Source organism: Pygoscelis adeliae, unplaced genomic scaffold (genome assembly GCF_000699105.1).
Source record: "Pygoscelis adeliae isolate BGI_AS28 unplaced genomic scaffold, ASM69910v1 Scaffold116, whole genome shotgun sequence".
NCBI lineage: Eukaryota > Metazoa > Chordata > Aves > Sphenisciformes > Spheniscidae > Pygoscelis > Pygoscelis adeliae.
Window position 1 is genome coordinate 2,936,759 of NW_008825080.1, and position 19,241 is coordinate 2,955,999.

Sequence of the window (19,241 nt, forward strand, 5' to 3'; positions counted from 1 at the left end):
GCCACAGACGGTGCAGAGCACTGGGGAGCACCAACACTGTGGGGACAGTCCCTGATGTCCTCCTGAGAAATCTATCCACACATACAGGCACCTGCACAACATGGCATTTTTACTATCTTTAAAACAAGCCATTCATCTTGAAGTTAGTAGGAAAAAAGGTCCACATATTTCGGTTGCAACAAGACTACCAGAGAACCTCAACATGCATTTTAAAACTAGAGGCTCTTTCCTGACTTCTCTCTTCCACTGTCTTTTTTATTTTTTCATTTAGGCATTTATGTGGCTTTTGCACCATAGAGCCCAAATGGTACTCCACATCTTTGAGACTGTCAGCATGCAAGGGGCCTGAGAAGATAGTAAGAGTAAGGCACTGGAGAGAATCCCACAGTTTCAAGCTTCAGGTGGGAGGTGTGACTGGACGATCTCTAGAGAGCCCTTCCAACTGCTGTTTCTATCATTCTCCCTTGCAGCTTCCTCATAAATGCAGAGAAACATGTTAGTAAGAACTGCAGGTGCATTTTTGTCACCTGTCTGCACTGTGTGCCACAGTGGTTAATATTGTGCAAAGGTGCTTTCGACGTGGATGTTAGGGTCTCCTTTACCACCTGTAAGCTATCAGCTGCAGTGCCAGGATATTACATGCTGTGCTTACAAACATCTCGCAGGCTGGTTGAAGTGCAGCTCCCTGTGCACAGAGTGGTTTAGGCAGTGCTAGCAGGGGGATCTTCAATGTCACAGCATTTGCAGGCACACTGTTACCAGGTCAGACTCTCTGCTCCCTCCTTCACTTTTCTCCCAGCTCTCTGCACAGAGCTCTGCTTAGGCTGGTGCTTGGGGGGTGGTAAATACAGTCTCTCTTGATTTGAGAATGTATGAGCTGCAGAAACTGAGCATTGTAGGTCTGCCAGATTTCCAGCTCTCTGAACCACCTTAGCTTGTGTTTGCCAAACTTTCACCATCATTGGCTTATGTTCGTGAACTCAGTGAACTTTGCACCCAAAACTAAGGTGAGAAAGCAGTGACTTTTAATGTAAATGCTATGTTCAGATTTAACCATGATTTTGGGCGAGCTCCAAAAGAGGACTTAAGCACTTTATTTGGGATTTAGGAACTTAAGTCCAAAACATGATACTGAAAATACCTGCCTACCCCTGGAGACACCTGGGGTTAATAGGCAGTTGACTTTTTTCAATTTAAATTTTCCTCCAAGGTTGCTCAGTTTGTGTATCTACTTTGACCTGTCTTGACATGGACAATCAAGTTTAGTTCCCTCTTCTTTAGGAGATGATTCAGAGTTATACCTCCTCCCTTAGAGGGAAATGTCCTGACACCAGACTATAAACTGATCTGGGAAGACGTACAGTCTACCACTACGCCACTGCACTAACACAACTTCAAGGTTTATGGGGCCAAACACGATTCAGTAGTTTAGTGGTTAAGTGGCTCAGGTCAGTAGGAAAAGTTCCGACTTCTGGCTTTTGCTCCCAAGACAGTGTCTGCATTTTAGATGAAATAGATAAAATACAGGAACAATCATGGAAACAGGCACCAGAATGGTGCTCCCTAGCTGTAAACCTAACCACTAGACTACATAGTCATGCTCTGCCTCTCTCAGTCAGTCTTTCGTATTTTCTGCACAGCAGCCCCATTTTCCCAAGGGGGTGAGAAGAGTCCTCTTCCACCTCCCGCATCAGCCCACCACGATTAGGTAACCTCCTGGTGATCTCCATCTTCTGGAAAGTGGGAAAGAGGGATTAAAGTATTTTGAGATGAGGAAAGAATTGAGTTTGTTTCCCCTGAGCAGTTTCACTACTTTTGAAGGGCACAGCACAAGTTCTGGCTACATTTTAAAAGAAACAAATGAGCCCTGCCTAGTCCTTTAGAGACATATACCTTCCAGAGAGGGTCCTGGCTGTACATATCAAGTGCATAAAAGCAATTTCTTGCTGCCCTGGGTAAAGGGCAAGATCTAAGACACACGATATCCTTGGAGTTTCTTTTTTGGCTGGCTCCTGGCGGCTGTATGCCGACTGACATAAGGTAGCTCCTGGCTTAGCTTGCTCTTAGGTTTTTGCTGTCATTCTAAGATCCCTAAAGTTGCATGGACAATTTATAGACAACTAATTTGGAGTTCTGGTTTTCATGCTGGAGTACCAGACATCTGAAAAGTTTTGAAAACCCAGGCTGGGTATTTAAAATGGATCAAGCCGACAGCATGGGAGTACTAAAATTTCTCTCCTTTCTCGGTCTCTCCAGCCTTTCCTGCCCCTGTCCCATCATGTGCCAGTGAGAGGGAGAATGTAGGCAAGACCGTGGCTCCAGGACAAGTCCCTTGGTCTCTGCCCCATTATTTTTCCTTCATTGTCATCTTCATCTCTCTCCTCCTTTCCTCCCAGGGAGGGCAGCTGAGATCATGTCATCAGAGGCAACCCCCCTTTCTCCTCTCCTCATTTGCGTTTACCCTTCCCGTTGGCTAAAACACAATGGTTCCACAATGATGTTACCCAGAGGAGGCATGTCCCAGCCTCACCGGGCGCTCACACTGGCCGGTGCAGAGCCAGAGCCTTTGTTACATTAAAGATTCACACGAAGATGAATTTGCTGTGTCTGCCCTTGCAGGCAGCAGCAATGGTCCCGGCCAGGTTCTGGTGGCCAACAGTCACCAGAAAAGCCCTTCACTCCTGGCTGGCTGAGTAGTGAAGGGGTAGATAGACAGATGGACTCGATGTCCTGTACAGAAATGAAACCGGTTAAAACATACACACAGAGATATTGGATTACGACCTCCTTTTCTGTTTGGTGTCAAGCCAGTATTAGCCAAGCAAAGGTCCAGCAAGAGTGCAATAACTATCAAATTACTGATTATAAAATGGGGTCATTCAGAGCACTTTCTGGCTCTACTCATTGGTATCATCCCTGAAATGAGGCTCAACATCCTACTTTACAGAAAAACAAACCAGTAGCAAAAGCGAAGACCCTGGTGCCTGGATTTCTTTTCCCATGTAGACATAAAGGGGGTGGCATTACAATACTCCCAGTGGTGACTAGACATAACTGCTTGCTCAGGCTGAAAATGGGGCACACGGTGGTCATTTTTCCTCCTGCTGTACGCAAGGACAGTGGGTTCCTCTCCAAGGAGACAATACTGGAGCTTAACCTCATGCCTTTGCATGCATGCTATTCTTGTCCAATGGAGTCGTTACTTCAGGCTCTTTTCTGATTCAGCAAGATGTAACCAGGTCTTCAATACTTAGAGTAAGTTTTCTTCACAGCTTTGGTTCTCCCGAAATAAAAACCCCAAATGTAATACCGTGACTGGAGTTATTGGCTCTTACACCAGTTTTGACAGGTACTGTTATGGACAGCTCACAGGACCGTGCCACTATCTGTGGATGTCTGATCTGCCTTGATGCTGTCATTGATTATTAATTGCAGTCCTTGATGCTGTCTTTACGAACTCAGAAAGAGAGCTCCATAGTCAAAAGGAGGACAGTAACACGTCCAAAAGATTCATTTTTTCCCCACATAGAATGATCTTATGCACATAGAGGCTGCCCATCATCACAGCACTTGAGTTTCTCTCTGATTTGATGTTCCTACCTACAGCACAACTCCTGTGGTACCAAAAAGGAGATGTGTCCCACTGTGTACTCCGAGGAAAAGTATCACAGCTAAGTGACCTGCACCCTGGCCTGACAGTTTCTCACCCCATCTCTGACTGGCCAAATCCTGCACAGGACAAAGCTCAGGGTGGTGGCTGTGGGTGAAGTTTTGCATAGCTGAACCTGTCATTTTCAAAAATGGGTTAGGAGTCAAATTATTCTTTTTTATCACCTTACCATAACACAATAAAAGCCATACTGTATCTTTCATGGTTAAAAATAATGCAGAGGGATGACTATAATTAATTTGTTCATTTTTGGACACAAAGGACGTTGCAGTCACAAAACCATGCAGTGTCCCAGAGTGACGGATTTTGCATTTGGATCTCTTTGAATGCAGTCTAAAATTACATGCAGGCTGGCGATTTCCTACTGAATTGAAAGATACTAATTTGTATTGCCCATTCCTCGTAGCCATGTGGGATACATTGTACTCATTAAATATGCTGCTGATACCCTACTGCCAGGAAGCAATAGCTGGTGAGTAGGGGTAAAACCCACAAACATTTGATCACAACATATCTTTCACCACAGCAGCATAGCCACATATCAAAGCAAAGTGATGTGGACGGTTTAAAGCAGAAATAGCAATAGCCAACACATGGCTTCACTGCTGGGACAGTGGTGGGAATTGATCTTCACAGTGTTGATCCCAAAGAATCTTATAACCCCAAGCAAGAGCAAAGCACAAGCAATGTGAGCCCAGATGGCTCCACTGCAGGTGAGAAGACATGGATTTCCTGAAAAGATAAATATTTTTGCTCACCAGGATTCCTCCAAGGTAAAAGTTTGTGGTTTTTCTATCACTTGACCAAGAATCATGTTACTTAAAGATACTTGTGCCCCAACTCAGCAAATAGTAGATATGTGCTGGAATTACTATTCTCATGGACAGATGCACTAATGTGAAAAAACGGGGGGTTAGGGTTTAAAAAAAAACAACCCAAACACTATGATCATTTACACTATTTCAGCAGTATGAAAAGGACAAAAATCTGTATGAAAAGTCTTTGGTTTATACCACAGCAACAGTGGAAAACAGATATATTGTCCTTCTTTATTAGGAAAATCGATTTGTTCTTAACCAAAACATTATGACTACCACAATACAAAATCTTACTGAAGAGAAGGCAGCTTATAGTTTTCACACATTTTGGTAGATTGTGCAGACAGCAGGAAAATCTAAGGCTACGGGTAAGCCACTTCACGCTGGAAACAGAAGGTGGGTTGTCTTCAGCAGGATGGCACATGAGCAAGTCACTGCAAGCACAGTGTGGGTACAGGGCTGCTCGTGATAACTATCCTGGTGCCCGCTCTTCAGGAAATTCACTCTTTAACACCAGCAGGAGTAAGTTAGTTTGTACTTACCAGAGAGTATGGTGTGTGAGGAACAAGTATAGAGCAGCCAAGCTAATGGTCGGCTCTGTGGTAACAAGCTCATGTGACAAAGTCCCGGCATAGCAAGCTCAGGGAACTCACCTCCTTCCTAATGAAGACAAAACAACTGCGTAAATGTGCAATGGGTCTATCTGTCTTCCCAGGGTGATCTCCCTGTTTACACCCCAAACCACTCTTTTGACTGAAGTACATGCTCATTAAGAAATCAGACACCATCTATTACAAACAATAGCTCATTAAATCAGTGCCTGCTATATTCCTTATCTTCCTTTTAACTGTTGAAACTGTAATCTTTAAGAAACTTTCCTTAGCCAATGGAATCCCCTTACTTCAGGAGATAAAAGAGAGCTCCTTTACAGCTGCTGAGGGTGAGGAGAAGGTGGCAGCTCCACCTCTTCTGTTGTTGAGGTCTTCAGTGAAAACTCCCAAGCCTTCTCTGACTTGCAGTAACTTGGGTATTCCCAATGGTAGGAATAAGTATTTGCAGGTAGTCCTCAAACTGCAACTATTGTTAATGAAGTTAAGTATGTCCAAACCTCTTCAGAAAATACTGATCAATTTTCAAGGATAGCCAGTAACTTTTAGTTCGAATTGGGTTGTTACTGGAAAAAGCTATGCTTTAAATTAATGTCTAAATTCTGAACTGAATCAAATGGTGTTCTCAGTATAATATATTAATTGGATGCAAAAAGCAAGAAGGATATTGATAATGTGGCTCAGAAACTACCGTAGACTCCCACCCCCAGACTGTGACTGTTTCTATATTTCTGACCATTTTATGGCATTGCAATATTTTTAATGGTTTGGTTCTTTCACTTCCAGAACCCAAAACCCAGGAGTAGTAACACTTGTCTACTGCAGAGAAGTGTTGTGAGGTTTTATAAATGTTCTGTACTGAGAAAATGTAAACACTATAAATATAGAAAGCCAGACTGTCAAACCAGAGAAGATCAAATTAAACAACCAGTTCTCTATTCAAGCATTTAGCTATGCCAACAGCTACTGGAAACTAGTGTGCACCTGTAGCTCTTGGTGAAAAGTGAGGGACTTCCAAAGCTGAGACTGTTAACTTGGGTGCTCACATATCGAATTACATTTTTAAAATTCATAGAGACTTGAAAATGCAGAGCTTATATTCTCCTTTTTTATATAGATGTGTATTACCATGCATATATATTTAGATATACATGTGATACATAATTTGTGCATTCTGCTCCTCCGTGTCTGTATTTCAGAAATTCTCTTGCTTCCAGGAATGATCTGCAGGTGGCTGCAGCCTGCTTCATAGCACACAGTAACATTAATACAAGCTGACTACATGTTGTTTAGTTTGAAGCCGGACTGTTGTAAAAGTCCTAAAGCTCAGTGTCCTTCTGCCCTTCCATCCTGCCATTACTCTTACAGGTTCCCTCTTCAGACCCTTTCTAGGATCCTTTCCTGGTTTCAGTTTGTACTAATATGCTTTTTTATACACAAATTTACTTTAGTGCAGATGGTATTTGTCCGCAGCCAGAAACACTTCCCAAGAAGTACCATAACTCCATAAATAAGTTCAAAAAGCGTCTTAGCAAAAATAAACAGTCAGATGAAATATTGCTTGGATCAAAAGAGAGATTAGCTAGTATCAACTCCTGTGAGCACCATAACTGGCTCCTTTTCACCTCCCTCATCTTAGTTTTAACAATTTGACCTAGTACACAAGTATAAGAAATAGAAAATTGATTTCATGACTATATATATTATTTAATGAGACTTGGTAACTTGATCTGCCAACACCTGCGTGGCAATAAAAACAGGATATTGTGCGTCTCTCTAAACTGTACCAGATAAAACTGTTCACTCAGGGTATAGTATACTTTGCATTGCAGGAGTGTAGTAACACACGCCTCTTACCAAGGACAGCGGAGAGTCCTTGGAGAAATCCTGGCCATGGCTTTTTCCATATAAGTGGAATTTCTTCTTTGTGTGCATGCTGTTAATTTTGTTTAATTTGCCTTCATTTTATTTTTGCATGTAAAGAAAAAAAGCAATGCAGGCATACCATTGATCCTTCATGATAAGCATAATTCCTATGCAAATACGTCACAGTCCCTTAGAAGGAACAATGGTAGGAAGCAAAAATGAACTGTTTTCATTGTAGCTGAAAGATGTACTATGAAATGTTAATGAACAGCTCATCATGCATTTTCCTCATATGAATGTCCCATTTACCTGTTTCTCTTAGTGGGCTTTAAGAGTAGGCATTCATCCCTTAGCATTGAAGACTTTATATCAAGATTTGGCTCCAGCATTTGATACATTTGAGAGGAACAAAGTTGAGATACAACTGTAATGAATAACATGATATCATCCCCAAAGTGAAGGATTGCTGCTAACGTGTACTGCCACCAAATGGTGGATTAAATGAAAAGCACCAGTTTCCCCTATACACTAGGCAAAATGACCAGTATTCCCAGAAATTACTTATGTGGCCTGTTAGAAAAACATGTTTTTATTAATAAAATAATAAATTTGATACACTAACCAGTATTTCATGAATAGAAAATAGGAAAATAGGTGTGTCACATCCAAAGGGGAATTATTATTGGCTTAAATAAAAATGCCTAGCCTTTTGAAACCCCTTTCCTCTCCTTCATTCTTTCAGTTCTAGTCTTTATTGCACCATGCTCTCACTAAGAGCTGAACCTCTCCTGTCTGAACTGGGATTTCTCCCTTCATTGCTACACCAGGGAGCCTTTTTTTTTCCTTTTAATACTTTTCTACAGCTTGTGTTCCCCAAGCCTATCAACGTTACCTAGCCAGGGATTTCCTGTCCCTTCATTATGGCCGTAAAAAAACCTCTAACCAAGCTATATGCCTCCCCTTCTGTCTGCAAGGCTTTGTCTACTAAATTCATCTTTTCAGCTTCAAGTTCTGGTTCAGGACTTGCTCCTGGAGCAAAGCCTGCAAGACACCGGCTGATGGCTGATGACAGAACCACAGCAGGCCACTGACTGATACTCTCCTACATCATAGAAGTCCCGGTGCATGATTTAGCGCCATTCTTCGGTGAGCAGTGCCAGCCTACAGCAACCAGCCACCCTGATGCCCATCTCACCTTGTTTATGATCTACATTTGCTTCCTAAATTAAATTTTAAGTTCTGCAGAGCAAAGCCTGTATCTTCTTATATGCTTGTATGGTCTTAAGCACAGCAGGACCCTGATTGGGACATCTGAGTACCATTACAAAACAAAAAATGAATCATGCCAATAATAACTAGGACTTAAAAAAAGCAGCAAAACTTATGGTCAGATTTTGGCGTTTGCAGCATGGGAATGTAAGAAGTGCATCTCCTTTCTCATGGTCTCATGCACAGACTGTCCTAATTTTGGTACTTGGGCTAAATTAAAAAACACATGGTAACAAAGACTGACTTATTTGGGGTGAGGGATACTTTTGTACAGTATTTATGTACAGTACTTAGTGCACAGGAGCTCGGAGGGACTTGCAGGCATTACCCCCGTACAAAAGTGCTACCACTGGCTCTGACACCCATGCAATGAGATGGAAAGGTCAAGCCTTGCCTGAGACACTCTTCTGCACCAGACACGGAAGTGGGTGCTGAGGCAGGGGGAAAAGCAGCACCCTGCCAGCATGCCACAGACAGCAAAACAGTTAAAACCTTCAGCCTGTGCAGTCCTCTGGGCAGCACTGTACCTTCCTATCTGCCTGAATAGGATTTATTTATCAACACCCACGGGTGTGCTAGAGCTAGAGCAAAGGGAGAAAGCTGCCTTTGGCATGAACCCCTCACTCTCTGTGTTTGGATGGGATGAGAAAAAAAGGGAAAGCGGAAGTGGTGAATGAAGAGAAGATGAGAGGCAAGACAAAGTCCTGAGATTGCTGGTAGTTAGAGAAGGCATGTGATCAGCTTGGGATAATATATTTTTTTGTTTCCCATTACTACTCTTCACAGAAGTAAAGCTGTCACTCTTGTCCATGTTTGTCAGCCTGGGGAACTCAATGGTGAGGATGGATCGAGGCACAGTGGAGAAAAAGGTGCAGCTGAGATCTGAGGCAATGTGAAAAACTGTATTTGTGAGATGAATGGGGCATCAAAGCTGTCACTGCAGGAAGGACAGAGGGAGATAGCAATGCAAAAAGAGCAAATTTAAGTGCTCAACAGATGATTAAAATGGCAACAATAGAAGAAGAAAGTATCTATAAATCCCTTTTGTCATTATGCACAGAATAATTTGTAAATATGAAGTTAATTTTTTTATGAAAGGAAATGCCAGAATATAAATACCTGCGGCCAGAAGACAGGTTCCAGTACGCCAAAACGAAGCTCTGGTATGCTGTTCCAAATGGCTCAGTCACAAAATTAGACCTGGGTTAACACAAATGTTAATGCATGCACTTAGGCATCTGAGCACACCTTATATTTTGTAGACTTATAAAGGAAAGTTAATTCCATTCAATAAAGATAGTTATGAAAAATTATATCCTGGAGGGCAAGATGTAACAAATATGGAGATCTTATCCTATACTTGTCTGTGGCAACAACACAGAGTTAAAAAAGAAATCAAGTAAAGGGGAGACTTTACAAAACCATGGAAAAATTCATCTCAGTCCGCATATCCTCTGGAAAATTTATCACTGTGATGGTTCAGGATTAATTAGGGTTCTGACTCTGCTTTTAAGATAGAAAGCCACAATAAAACAATAAGCATTGTATATAATGTGATTACCTCAAACAGTCACAACTACTGTAATGTCCTGAGAGGTCTCTTCCAGACCTTTGATGCCCATCCTACTACACATATAACCCTGCTGCAACTCTGGCTAATAACATAGGCTTGAGCACCAGGACCTGCTCCATGTTGATTTATGGGCCAAAGAAGCGTTGCTTAAAAAGCTGGGGAAATAAAGCCTCCCAGAGAGGACAATAGGTTTTCTTTACAAAACATATGTGCTGAATTTCCTTGTTTTTACTCTTCTCCATCAGTTTCACTCAAGATGCATTGCAAGTTAATGGCTTTATCATTTTTCACATATGAATATCACCCATCCTGGAAAATAATATCTTCTAAATTTTGTGAAATAACAATGTGCTTATGCTTTAATTGAAGGGGGGAAAAAAAGGAGAAGAAAAAAGAAGAAACCTTAGTTGAAAATGACAGACTTATGCCAGACAGACTGGATCTGCATTTGCAATACCCTTGCTTCAGGGTATTTGGATGCATCCACAGTTTTGATTCAGACCATTAGAGAGACAGAACCCAACTGTAAAACTCTAAGTGAGATCTGAGCAATGCTTTGGATATAGAGTTTTGGCTGACCTATTTAAAGAATGATGTTGTGCAAGCGATTACTCCATAATCTAGGCAAGTGCCAAGACATATTTAATAGGAAAAAGTAGCCAAGACCTGAAAGTTTTCTTTTTTTTTTTTCATAAAGACTGAAAAAAAAAGCATTATATATCACATTGTAGAGTTTTGCATATCTCTCTCTGCACAAGAAGTCACCATTTCTCCTAGAAAAAACAGCATTCAAATTAGAGGGGGGCAATTTAGGATTATTTCTGTAAAACAAGACAGATTTACTGTGGTTCTGAAACAACTGTGATGGTTTCTTTTCCAGTTAGCTGTAAAAGCTTACTTAGCTACTGCCTAGTGATCTGTTTGGGCAACTTCACCTTACAGAGGATCAAAACCATGCCCCGCTCCCAGGGCTGTGCTTTATCTCTCTTTCGGTTCTTCTCTTGGCCTCTGCACAAAACCCAAGAGGGTTCAGCCATTATTATTGTAGTTGTTAGTTTCCTCTGAAACACTGGACCAAAACTCAAGTGCTGTAAGAAACACTGTATTGCATTAGCACACCGAGCAACAGGATAAGTTAGCAAGGAAAAAGCACATCTAAATATCGGACAAGGAATTAGGATTTTAATCTGCCTTCTGCTAATGATTTCTTTGTGGCCTGGAGGAGTATCACATATTCTGTCTGCCTTTGCTTCCACATCCTAGCTACTCAGTAAGAGGATAATGATCTCAAAGCTTGTAAGAATTAGTTAATAACAATAAGCGTGTTGATAAGGTCAACTAGCAGTTTTGTGTAACAAGAAAGTGATCTTGAGCATGAATGAGTCTTTTCCTGATGAAAAGCTGGTTTAAAGAAAACAGATTTAATCAAGAAAAAAATGCCTTTTGGTCAAACCAGAGTGTTGAAAAGATAGAAAGTCTATTACTGAAAAAAGAAGCTCCAAATTAGAAATGCAGACATAGTATTTGCTGCTAAAAAGCAAGCCCTGTTTGTAAATACTTGTGATTATTTGCACCAAGCCCCAAATCCACTCAAACACAGATCCTGTCTAGTCTCAGAAAATAGGTCAAGTTTATAAATGTACTAGCTAACATAAAGACAAGCACTACCACACAGGGAGCATCACTGCTATAATACATTAGGTGGGCTGGCTGATACTGAGATGCTTCTCATTGTGGGATGACATATTCATTAAATTCCATCAATGTTTGCAACAACTTGATAGTAATGGGCTTATTCTGGTTTCTCTTCTGAGAAAAACATTCCATCCTTCCCACTGGGATCTTAAACTCTCTACTAAGCCTCAGAGCATACCTGGAGACATCTAAAAATAAAAAAAAAAAAGGAAAACATTTCAGGAAATGACATTTGGGATTGAACTTTATATGCAATCAACTGAACAACATATATATGCAAAAAACACTAACTGTGGAAGTCAGTCTTGTGCAGGCAGGGGAAAGCTGGGAGGCTGGTGCTGGGCGAAGCTGTGCTCTGTGCTGCTCTCCCCGCTGCAGTGCCACAATGCCTGCCTTCTATTAAACTCTCCTCCTGGTGGGGTGGGAATTCTTGTGTTCCTAAACCACTCATGGACAATTCATAAGCATAATGGAAATTAAATTCATTGAATAAAATATGTGCTGTAAGTTAGGCAATTGTCTCTAGCATGTTCTTTGAAAGCTTTGTCCATTCAATTTCAAATGATTCCAAAGACAGATACATGGATATAACTTTTGATTTCCTCTGGCCCTCAGGGCTCTAATGTCTGAGTACTTTACCATCTGTAGCATATTTATTCTCCCAAGACCTCTGTGATGTAGAGGGGGACTATTAAATCCATCTTAAGGATGAGGAATAAGAGCCAGAACAACGCTGGCATCAAATAGGTGATCTGGGCCTGAGCAGGGTATGAATCGAAGCCTTCCTCATCATTGACTAAAGCCTTAATTACTGCATGTTCCCCCCCCAGTATTGTCTTTGCTGTGAGATTTTTCAAGTTGGGGAATTCTGTAGAGTTGGCAAAAATTCTATGAAAAAGATTTATTTCCTTTTTTACAGTCTATAGGGCTTTTTCCCAGAATGGAAGATTGGAAGGAGCCGGAGAGTGAAATCTGAGATAAGGGGAATAGGTTTACAATCATAATGTGAAGGTAACTTCTGTGATATCAGTGAGATAGAAATTCAAGCAAGGCCTCAAGGAGGGAGGGGATGGGAGAATTTCCTTATAGCAGTGGGCAAAAAATTCACATGAGTGTTGCTTTTTGCTTTTCAAATCATATCAAACTTAAGAGCCCTACATGGCTATTACCCAGCACAGTCAGCTCTCCTGTCAGAGCTGCAGATAGGTTTAGTTTTTCAACTCGATTTGTAACTCAGCCTCTGCTGCCCCTTACTGCCTTCTGTTGTTCTATGAGTGTCTAGCCCTGAAACATACTTTTTATTTAGGCACTAGATCACATTACACATATCTAGACTGCTGTCCATTGTTACTACCTTTCAGTTTTGCTAATTTCCAGAAATTCTAGATTCTTTAGTTATATTAGGTTGCATTTTTTCAGGCTGAATCACGGTTTAATACCTCCAACCCATATTCGTTACTTCTCAGTGCGGACTTTATTATTACTCCTGGCCTCCTTCATGTTTACTTCACTTCCCAAACCTAATTACTGTAGTTTCACTATCCTTTTCCATTGAATCAATATTAACATGCAGTGAGACTAATCCCTATGACACTGTATGGATAATTCACCGCCAGCTTAACTTGCTGCCATTAACTGTTACATTTAATTTACAACCCTTTAGGTAATGAATGCACTGATCATGTGCTTATTCACTTCCCAGTCAATTTACAATAATTTTCCAAGTTTTCAAGAAGCAATGAAAAAATTCCTCTCTCATATCTGGCTAGATTTACTCCATACACAGTACCATACGAATCACTGATGCTGATTTACATGCTGCAATAAGTATCAATAAACAGAGGATGCTATGATCCCTCTATATCTCCCTAACTATCCTGATATGATTGTTTTTATTTTTCAGTAATTCTTTGCAGCAAGAGCAAAGGCTGCAAAGTGTGCAGCACATCCAATGAGCCCACTGACGGGGAGCGCTGTTAGCCCACAGCAAATAGACTTAATCTGCAAAGGAAAAAGTTTAAGTTCTTTTCAATGACTTTGCAACCAGTAAAGGCTGGGAGAACATACACAGTCAATTACCATGACTTGGATGACTTATCACAACTTAATTGTATTTTTTAAATCAAGAGTGATAAATCTATACTGTAAATGCTTATAGCCCACAGTTCCATGGGCTCTGACTTTCCCAGTACCAACGTATGCATATGTATTACAAACCATTGAGAGCAAATATAACAACAGTCTTGCCACTGCCAGCATTGTATTGCACTGAATGACACCCTGACTCAGATTCTGATGTGACAGGATTCTACCTGGACATACTCAAAATGCCTTGTTGTTTGAATTACACCAGATGGAAGAGTTAGAATTGTCCAGCACTTTGGGAGAAAATGTGAGCATTCTGAAGACAGCTTTTAGTGACTATATGGCATTTTGTCCTTTGAGAAAAATTTGAAACAATCCTTAAGTAGATTTTTTTTTCCTTTTTTGCTTTTCTGCTGCATAAGGTGCTGTTTCTGAGAAAAGGCGAATGAAGTCGTAAGAACTTGTGGCAAATGAAGTATTTATGGATACCCATATCCCTATTACTGATTCATGTATTTACAAGAAGTCCTTTAAACACGTTGACCAAATGCTAGTAATTAGATCCAGCCTCCCTAAATATTCCCATTATTGTTTCATATGAAGACATTTTTCTTAACTTCCCTTACTCAAAAAAGCTGTTATTCCTGGCATGGTATGGTTACCCTATTCTCCTCCAGTAGTAACTGCATTTCAGTGGTGGGTGAAGAATGATTTTTATATGTACAGTCTATAAAACTCTTTGGGATCTGTCATGATGAAAGGTGCTCTGTGTACAACACTATTATTAACTTATTGTATTTCATCAGGTTATTCTGTTTCACATCATGTCACTCTACTGAAAAAGCCTTGCCAAAAATTAAAGCTGTGCAATGTCATCAATTGAGAAAACAGACTCCTGAAAACAGAGGCAATGCAGCATGCAGATAGCATGGAAGTCCCCAGGAGTTCAGGCTGGCATTGCTATAGCATGTAGGGACATCCACGGTTTCAGCGTGCGTTAGCTATAAAACACAGTGTTTTGTAATGTACAGTGAGATGAAGGATAAGAACTGAATTAGATTGTGAAGAATTTTTAATATATCAACTTTTGAATTAATACCTCTTCAGAACTACTGGAAATGATAATTTACATTTTATTAGTTTTTGCAGATGGATGTAATTTGGCAAATTCTGAAACAGTTTGTTAAGCTTTTTAGCAGTCCTAATAAAAAACATCTGAGTCTCTTTAAATGGAAAGCTTCTATTCAATTATTCATTACTTTAAGAGATAAAACAAAACCATTTGTTATTTCCATTTATTTTAGTGGAAAGTCAGTGCCTATTACCTTTAATAATCCTCTTTTTTTTCCCTAGCTAGTTCTTTGTAATGCTATAAATTGTATCATGCAGTTTTTGTAAAATTTATGGAAGATTGTTGCAGCTAAAGAACAAATACAATGAAGATCAATGTTTTTTAATAAGACCTGTGACTGTGACTCCTGAAATCCTAATCACATTCAACCAACTCCTGGCTTCCTAGATGTATTCCAGAATAGCTCATTCTGAAGAAGGAAACTAGACCCAGAACAAGATGTAATGGATTTCCAAGTAAAAAAAAAAAATCACATCAACACTTTATTACTTGTTTTGCAAATCTTCACACAAACAAACAAGTACTACTGTGATTAATTTATTATATTCCCAAGGCCTCATAAATCTACAGGCATTCTGTGACAATATAATAACGAGTTTTGTTTTGAAAGTCGTAGCTAATATTCTAGCTAACAAACTTTCCTTTCCTTAAGGCTGAATGGCAGATTTGTTCCAAACTCTAAGCAAGAGGCAGTGCATTGCTGCACTGCCACCAGCAAAGACCAGGGCTGTGCTTGTGATTTTGGGAACCACTTTCTGCTTTGCCCACCTCGATGATGTGAGGAGGCAGTGATTACACCAGGTCTCTGCCCCTTAAAGGGTGTGTTTCATGGAAGACCAGCCAGCACAGCATGCTGTCCCCTCTTTGCTTTGCACTTCCACACTTCCAAGCTATCAGATGGCCCTAAATTATTATCCTTATTTTAACTGAAAGAAAAAGAAAAACTGTCAGAGATGGATAAGATCCTCTGGTAAATCATGCTGTTCTGGGCACAAGGGAGTTAAAACTGAACAAAAGTTATTCTTCTCTTCACCTTCCTAATTCTGGCCTATGCCTGAAGGTGATCTTTCCTTAGTCCAACTTAAAACAGTCCAAAAATTGCTCAAAATTAGACTAGACTGAAATAGCTCTTCATAGGCTGCTTTCTGGGGAAAGAACTAGCTAGTAAACGCACGATGGCCATAACCTCTCCAGCTTCAGACTCCTTGTCAGCAGATCATCACTGGCATTGGAATAAGAGTGATACCCTGGTTAAAGTTGTTAATGTTGCTGTATGCTAAGGGGCAGGCTGCACTCTCTTCACAGCTCTTCTTTAAATGCATAATAATGCAGTGTTAACATAGAAATAAAAACCTATGTTAAAGTAACATAGTATAAGTTAAATTAAAAACTAAGTTTTCTCATTCCAGAAACAGAGGCAGCTATACCAGAATATTTTTACCACACTTTTGTTAAAATCTCATAGGGTATTACTCTCAGCCCCCTGTGGCTGTAAGCACAATGGGTGGACTGAGCATTCACTCTGCATATGCTGCTTGGCTTTAAGTCAGACTTCTTAACAGTATCTCAGTGGCATTTTCCCCAGGCCAATTCCCTTTGTTGTGTTTTTTTTTGTTTTGTTTTGTTTTGTTTTTTTTTAACGGGAAAAAATATATGTCACTGCAGAACCACATGAGAAACAGTCTTAAAATTGTGACATATCCTTCATCTCAATGGAAATGCCGCCAGTGTTTCTTCTTAATGCAAATATTGTAGGGCTGCATTGAAATGTAACTCTTATAACTAAATGCAAGCAAAAACAGAAAAAATATACTCGCTACGCTAGAGTGAAGTATACTAAACTCCACTGCTTCACTTTGTTAGAAATGACTGATGAAAGAGAAGATCAGCAGATATAAAGCAATAAAAAAGAAGGTGGAAGAAGCTGAGGAGATTGCAGCAGGAGGGAGAAGGCAGTGCTGGGTAGAGGATGCTGAACAGCTGCCTGCCCCAATGCCTTGTATGGAGGGAATAAAGGTGGTTTTAAGACATCTGTCCATTCAAGACCAGTAAAAGAAGAACGATGTATGACACACTTTATTTTCCAAAAAGTTGGGTTAAGCTAACCCACCACAAGCTTTTGCAAATTGCACTGACTGGGATCTTTTTGGTAAAAATTTGGGTTCTACTACTTTGCAGAACTGCCATAAAGAATTATTTTACCTTTAAATCAAATAAATCTGCTAATAACTGGCAATAAATATAACTGACTAGCAAACCCAGTGTGTAATGGTAATAATAAAATCAATAAATTCTATATATTCATATCTATATTTACAGAGACCTTGAATGTGCTCTTGGCTTAAGGCTTGATTATTCCACGCTACTTCTTACAAAGTTTTAATCTTCCATTAATGGTCAGAAGGTTTTTTTTTTTTTTTATGACAATTACATAGTTTTTATGGGTCAAGCAAGAGGCCTTAGGAAAAATGCTGGGATGGAAGGGAGGGGGATGTGCTCTGAATGTCGATGAAGAATTAATTCAGAACTCAGTTCTTCCAGGCTTTTAATGATGTTTTCTTTCTGGAAAGACATTAGAGTTATTTAATTCATGTGACCTCTACGGCATTGAGGACAATGCTTTGATTTTTTTTTCTTTACTATGCTTTCTGGTTTATCTTTTTAATCTATTTAGAGGTCTTTGTTACTTATCAGATGTGATGTTTAAACTCTGCTGTAATTACTGGCTTTTTTTCTTTCTCGCATTTAGTTTATTAATGTTGCTACTCACATCAGATTGTCTAAATATTTTGAGAACTCTTCAGGGATTGATAGAGGGCAATTAATATCAACTGTTGATATTCTCTTTTCTTTTTCCCGTGCTCCCAAGATCTTATCTTTAATCTAGATTAAAGGGATGGGAGAAGGAGAGGAATTCAAGTAATTTGGACCAGGATTTAGAATCTGAATGTCTTCAAAGTTGTGCTCAGCTGTTTTGGTTTAGCCTTCTGCGGTGACAGGGACCATCTGAGGACTTTGGATTTGGATCCAGGTTTGGATTCCTTGGAAATGAGCCTCACACACAGAGGCAAAGATAAACACACAAACGAACACACAAATGTTCAGGCTGGACAGGGCCCACCTCTAGTTGCATATTTATAAAATTAATCTGGTATCATAACAAGGTTAATAGTGGAATAATCATAGACAAAAATAGATGGTCAGAGACAAACTAGGAAACCTCTGAGAAAAAACCTAAACACTACTGCTAGACCCCATTCCCTCTTCTATTAGCCAGTCTGGCACATAAAGCCAGGATTTTAATTTCATGGCATTTTATCTTCTAGAAAACACTGAAATTTAAAATGCTAAAAGATGCTGTCTGTCTCTAATGAGATACAAGATGGCCCCGAATGTGGGCTCAGCAGTTAAAAGGAGTGCACCAGATCCACTGCACTTATTTAGGCACACAAGCTTCAGTGGGACAGAGAGAGTCCCAAACCACTCCAGGACTTGCTTTGCAGCAGATTGAAGTCTTTTCCTAGAAAAATGTGGGCAACACCTGATAAAGCTGATAGGAGCTAGAGAAAGCTCTCTTTGACCTCAAAAGTGTGGGAGGCTAGCAAGGTGCACCTGGTATTGACTAGTGGACAATTATTGACAAAATGACAGCTATGTACATGATCTGGAAATACTTAACCAAGACAGGGAAAACAAATTCCTACAGAATCCGGGGCACACCAGCTGTAATTCCCCTTTCCTCTTTAGTCAACTTTGCATTTCTTCCTTCTTCTTGGCTTCTTCATATTTCACCTTTTCTGTACTTCTAAACTAGTCTATCACTCAGTGTTTGGGGGTGGCGGGATCAAATCCAAATCAGGATCTGAATCTCATGGATCATTTTTGGGCTATCGCTGGACTCCATTCTGTACCAGGGTGGAAGGGCTGGAGCACAGGGTGATGGGCAGAGCCATTGTTCGTGCCGAGGCAGACCTGACACAGCTCTGGCCCCCGCCAGGATTTAGGGGTTCTACATTCTTCCCAAAAGCCCAGATGCATATTCTCCTAACCCAAGACCATCCCCTCATCTTCCTCTCTTTATTTTCCTGTCTTTCACCTCTTTCACCTCAGCTCAGCACCTCATTTTCTCTCCCCTCTGCCAGCTGCTTTTCTGCCTCCCAAACCCACTCCATGCCTCTGTTCCCATCCTCTCTGGTCTGTGGCACCTGCTTGTGGGCAGGCTTGGACCTTGGGACATGCCAGGTAGCTTGCTGTTGCCAACCCCTCTATAAAAGAAGAATAAATTATTGTGGAGTAGGAGCCCACACATAGCTAGTAAGGATAGTGCCATTGGCGTATCATAATTGAAGGACAGAAGAAAGGTTAAACAGGCCAGGTCTGAGGGGCTGCTAGGAAAATAAGATGTTGCTTGGACTGTCTGGGATTAGGGCTGGCCTTGTTCGCATTTGTACTCTGGCTGGTTTCATCTCACCTAACTCCAGGTAGCTGGCCAGGTATCTTAATCAGGAATGTATTCATTGTTAGC